The following is a 6,000-nucleotide window of genomic DNA, read 5'->3' on the forward strand; positions in this document are numbered from 1 at the left end:
TCCTCTAATAATAAGCCTATGGTTGAAATAAACTACACAAGAGTTCTCCGAGCACACTATCAATCTAAACCAATTCGTTGTTTCTCTTTAGTGTCCCTTTAACGTACTGTGCAATTGCGCTTGTTCTGCTGCCGCGGCTTCATGTTGCCCAGCCGCCGATGCTATTATGTTGCCCAGCTGAAACATTTGCTCTCCACGAACGCGCAACATCGAAAACCGTCGCATGTTAGAAAATAAGTAGGGAAACGCAGCCGCTGCAGAGAGAAGTGACCTATCTATGGCTCAGGGGCGGATCCAGGTGTCTATTTTGGGGAGGGCGGGGTCCATCATCCGATCGGTTGGGGGGGGGGGGCGGGGGGGTGGAGTACAAAGGCTGACGCTACCGCCTTAGCAGGGCATTTTAGGGGGGTCACGCATATATTACAACAGCCCGGAGTGGATTATGGCGGTTTCTAGGAAGCCTTCGTTGGAAATGTGCATAGGGAAGCAGGAAAGCGTGGAGCGATGAGGAGAGAGGTAGAGAGCGGGGACAATATTCGCTTTACCCCCGTTGGGCAGAGGTAGGCAAAGCAACCTGACAAAAGAGGCAAAAGAGGCAGCCTGACAAAGGAGGTGGACGACATGGACTGAAGGGAGGGGGCGGGGGCTGGCACAGGCTTTGGGGAGGGGGGAGGCGATGCCCTCCCCCCTTCCCGCTCTGGATCAGCCACTGCTATGGCTTCAACGGAAGTTTTTCAATTATAGCAAACACCTACAAAGGTATGAGCCGTCTGCTGATCCCCTCTAAAGATACCGCGGCACACGCGACCGCGCCCGGTGGTACAAAGTACGCACACTTCCTGTCGGTGTCACGCAGCCCCTCCCCCCACCTCCCCAACCCTCCGGCTCCTATCGTTTCTGTTTTCCGTTGAGCGCCGAATCGAGCAAGTGGGACCCGTGCCGGTGTTGGCCGGAGTCGCGAATTTCGGTCGCCGCTATGCATTGGCTCCGAAAGGTCTTGTAATTCGGCTTTGTAGCAAAACATCCACAGAAGCAGTGTTGTGGCTGGTAATTGCGAGCTGCAGCCTAAAAAATATCGGTCGACTGCCTAAAACTTGTTTGAGCAGTGCCCTCACCGAAAAAAAAAAATGAAAAAAAAGAAAGCTTTCACTTGCTGTAGATGCGTCTATTAGTTACGCTCGCTCACTCCTGAAAATTTATTCTATTCTTCACAGAGTCCTAAACAGCACCTTTGGAGCTCGGGATCAGAGCGAGTGAGCTCTCTGATAACCGCCAACAAGCGTCGTCGTTTTTTTCTTTCTCCCTGATCGGGATGGCTTGTAAGATACCAGCCTTGTCGAGGACATCCGCTTCCTGAACGATTGCGATCGCTTGCAAGATAACTTACGCTCGTTACATCTACTTCTACCGCCTCTACAACTAATCGAGAGAGAGAGAGAGAAATGTTTTAATGAAAAGCTGGAGATGTTTGCCTGGCTATTCGCCTGACATGCTACTCAAGGTGCTCCAGGGTGATGATTATGATATATACACTGATAACCACACATACATACATAGACTACACTGTTTACAAAGTTTCGGTCAGGCTTGTGGCTGCTTGTGGCCCGCAAGAAAGTCAGCAGCGCTTTCGTTGCGCGTAACGCACAGGTGCTGTTTTGCCATGGGCCCAGAATGTGCCTCAGTTCTAAACACGAGTCCTGTTGAAGGTGCAAAGTTACTTGGCAAATGGCGATGAAAAAAAAAAAAAAAAATCCATATCTGGCGCTAACGCACAGCACGCGCGACAAAGAATACAGAAAGGAGGTAAGTTTGGGCTTGTTGGTGGTTATACATGGTGAAAACTTGTGGCGCACAATAAAGACGCGGACAAAGAAAGTGACGACTGGACGATGCGCTTACTTCCAACAGAGGAAGTAAGTACATCGTCCAGTCGTCACTTTCTTGCCGTGTCTTTTTTGTGCGCCACAAGTTTCAACAAAGAATACAGAACCACACCGCGTAGTCACGGAACACCCTGAAAACATTGCGCGATACGATGTGCCGTGGTTCATGGTTCCCGCATGCCATGCATTAGCCGGATGCTCTCCCACTAGTGATGCAGAACTATCGGTAAATTGACTATCGATAGCATCGATAGTTCTTTTTTAAATATCGATAGTGTAAACAAACTATCGGTAGTACTACTATCGAAAAACAGTGCAATCGAGAGTACCATCCCATCGTTAATATTACTAGCGATATTACTGCCGCGTGTGTGTTACTGCTTTGTTTTGATGTATCCGGGTTTCACCCACAAAGACTGTTAGCAACGTTTGACGCAGACAGTGCCGTAATGTTTGAGAAGCTTCACGATTGTTTGAGATCATTCTGTTAAAGTTACGCGCCGGATGCCAATAGTCAAGTTTATTCGAGCGCTTACGCGAGCACCATCGCTAGAAGTATCGATGAGACATAAAAGACGACGCGTTTCATCGATGATCAGATTAATCGACGGCCGACGACTGTCCTGGCCGCTATCAGTGCGCAGCGTGTATCACTTGTATTTTGGGTTTTCATTTTCTGGGCACAAGTTCGCCCAATTAAAGAGCTCGCAGTCTTGCTGCAGCATTCTTCACCGTCACAACCACGTGGTAATACTATCGATAGTGGTGTGAATAATGATGTTGCTGGGCGGCCATTCTGCCAAAAAATTTGCGGGTCTACTATCACCTTCGATTAACTTATGAGCAATTTTTGGTGAGAGAAATAAATTATTTCCACAGTGAAATTGGCGGATCATGTCTATCAATAAATTGATATTCAAAAGTAACCAGTTACACCTTGTAACAAACTTAGTTCTTGAATTTGTTTTATTTTGAAATCATAAAAAACTGACAGACCCCACGCACTGTGAGAATCGATGCACTGCGAAGCAACCAGCAAGGAGCTGCATACATCGCCTTGTTTTGCCTTTGGGGCAAATGAAGTCATTCATGCCATGGCATCTAGTTCACTATATATCCCATGTTTGCCATGCATGCATGCAGGTTCAATCTGGTATATAGCATGCTACTGAAACGTATATTTTTGTATATACAATGCATGACCTATCATGCCATACCAATTTTGGTATATATCGTTAACAAGACGGCCGGAAGCGCATCATGATAGTGTCATGTAAATCATACCGTACATGATATGCATGTCATGATTCGCATGTTAGGACCTGCCATTTATGTTCGTCATACAGTCGCGTTGCGCAATACTAATTTTGATGTATATCAAGCTAGCGAACCGGCCACGAGTACACCATCAGCGTGGCATGTAAATCATGCCGTATATGACACGCATGTCATGGTTTTCATGTTACCACCTGTCATTTATATTCGTCATACAGTCACGTCGCGCAATACTGAATTTGGTGCATGTCAAGCCAGCGAAAAGGCCGCGCGCGCACCGTGCGTGTGGGATGTAAATCACGTCGTAATTGACATGCATGTCAGGATTTTCATGTTACCACCTCTCGTTTACGTTCGTCATGCAGTCGCGTCGCCCAATACCAATTTTAGTGTATATCAAGCTAGCGAAACGGCCGCGAATGCACCATGAGCATGCATGGCACGTAAATCATGACATACACGACCGACATGCATGTCAGGGTTTTCATGTTACCAACTATTATTCATGTTCTTCATACAGTAACATCGCGCAATACCAATTTTGGTGCATATCAATCATGCGAAACGGCCGCGAGCGCACCATGAGCAGTTCATGTGGTACATGACTTGCATGTCATGATTCTCATGTTACCACCTCTCATTTCCGTTCAACATACAGTCGCGTCGCGCAATACCAATCTTAGTTTATGTCAAGCTAGCGAAACGGCCGCGAATGCACCATGAGCGTGACATGCAAAACAGGACATACATGACATGCATGTCACGGTTTTCATGTTACCAACAGTTATTCATGTTCTTCATGCAGTGACATCGCGCAATACCAATTTTGGTGTATATCAATCTAGCGAAACGGCCGCGAGCGCACCATGAGCAAATCGTGTCGTACATGACTTGCATGTCATGATTTCCATGTTACCACCACTCACTGACTTTCGTCATACAGTCGCATCGCGCAATACCAATTTTGGTACAAATCAAGCAAGCGAAACGGGCGCGAATTCACCATGAGCGTGGCATGTAAATCATGACATACATGACATGCATGTCATGGTTTTCATGTTACCACCTGTTATTCATGTTCTTCATACAGTCACATCGCGTAATACCAATTTTGGTGTACATCAATCTAGCGAAACGGCCGCGAGTGCGCCATGAGCGTGGCATGTAAATCATCTCGTACATGACATGCATGTCATAATGTTCATGTTACCACGTGTCAGTTATGTTCGTCATACAGAAATGTCTCGTCATACCAGTTTTCGTATACATCCATTCATTTAAACGGCCGCGAGCGGTCCGAGATCATGTCATGTAAATCATGCTGCACATGACATGCGTGTCATGGTTTGCATGTTAGGACCTGTCATTATGTTCGTCATGAACTCTTGTCACACCATACCAATTTTGGTATATATGAAATTAACGGAACGACCGCAAGAGCCCCAAGGCAGTGGAATGTAAATCATGCTGTTCATGACATGCATGTCATGATTTTCATGTTATGACCTGTCATTTATGTTGGTAATACGGTCATGTTATTCCATACCAATTTTCGTATACATCCGATTAACGAAACGGCCAGGAGAGCACAAAGTCGTAGGCGGCTAGATAGATAGATAGATAGATAGATAGATAGATAGATAGATAGATAGATAGATAGATAGATAGATAGATAGATAGATAGATAGATAGATAGATAGATAGATAGACAGACAGACACAGACAGACAGACAGACAGATAGATAGATAGATAGATAGATAGATAGGATGTCGCTCCTTCGTCGTCATCCGAGTCTGAACTGGTAAGTAAATCTTCGCCTGACGAACTGACATCTAATGGATCAGATTTTGGTTCGGCACTTGGGGAATATTCCACATCGGAAGAATCACCGCTCGACTTACTAGCAGCAGAGCAACCGGCGCGCACTTCCATTGCGTAAGCGAACTGCGTGAGTGAACCCACAGAAGAAAACTGTATGGTTATGCGCCCGTCCGGAAAGCAAAACGAATGAAAAAAAAAAAAAAAAGCCATAATAATCCTTCGTCTTATCGCCAACGAGACGTCATTCGCAATAAGCCTTCGAAGTGCACCAGCCTGCTCTAAAACAAAAGTGTGCATTCAATGGCAACCACAAGAAAACATCCATAAATTATGGTTCCTGTCCAGGCGTTGTTTTAAAGACAATAGTATTTCTTGGGATACTTCAACGCAGAAATTTTGGTCTGTCTGTCTGTCTGTCACACGATTCAGCCACCTCACCAAAGTTTAAGCACTTGCTGAACGCCCAGCCATCTTGAACTGGTAGCTGAGTTCATACTTGTGAACATTGTCAATTAAAAAGCAAATATTATGCATATCTGAGGTGCAGCATCAATATGTAAGTATTAGGTGTTGTGTTCCTTTACTAGAAAATAGATAGAAATGTAATTCTAAAGACCCTAGTGTTTCTTAGGTTGCGCTGAAAATGCGACGCTATGCACGAAAAAGCCCTCTGCCGATGAAAGCCTTCTGCACAAGCTAATGTTTCCCGATGTATTGCCAGATGGCATCCCTATCTCATGCAGCGCCTCCTATCGTCTTTCGACGACATTTCCAGCGAAGCACGCAGATACGCGGCCAATTTTTTTTTTCAACATTTTCACATTTCAGAAGAGTTCATTCATGTTTCTTTATCATAGCTTGGGTAATGCCACATGACACTATGTACCACAGTTTCCAAGAAAACATGATACAACACTGCAGTGCAACATAGGAGCAGAGCAGTACAGCAAAACGTTAACTGGTGACGTGGTGAAAAGACACATCCACTGTGTTAATGTGCATAAAGAACACTTTTCAAGA

This window comes from Rhipicephalus sanguineus, chromosome 1, assembly GCF_013339695.2.
Source record: "Rhipicephalus sanguineus isolate Rsan-2018 chromosome 1, BIME_Rsan_1.4, whole genome shotgun sequence".
Classification (NCBI taxonomy): domain Eukaryota; kingdom Metazoa; phylum Arthropoda; class Arachnida; order Ixodida; family Ixodidae; genus Rhipicephalus; species Rhipicephalus sanguineus.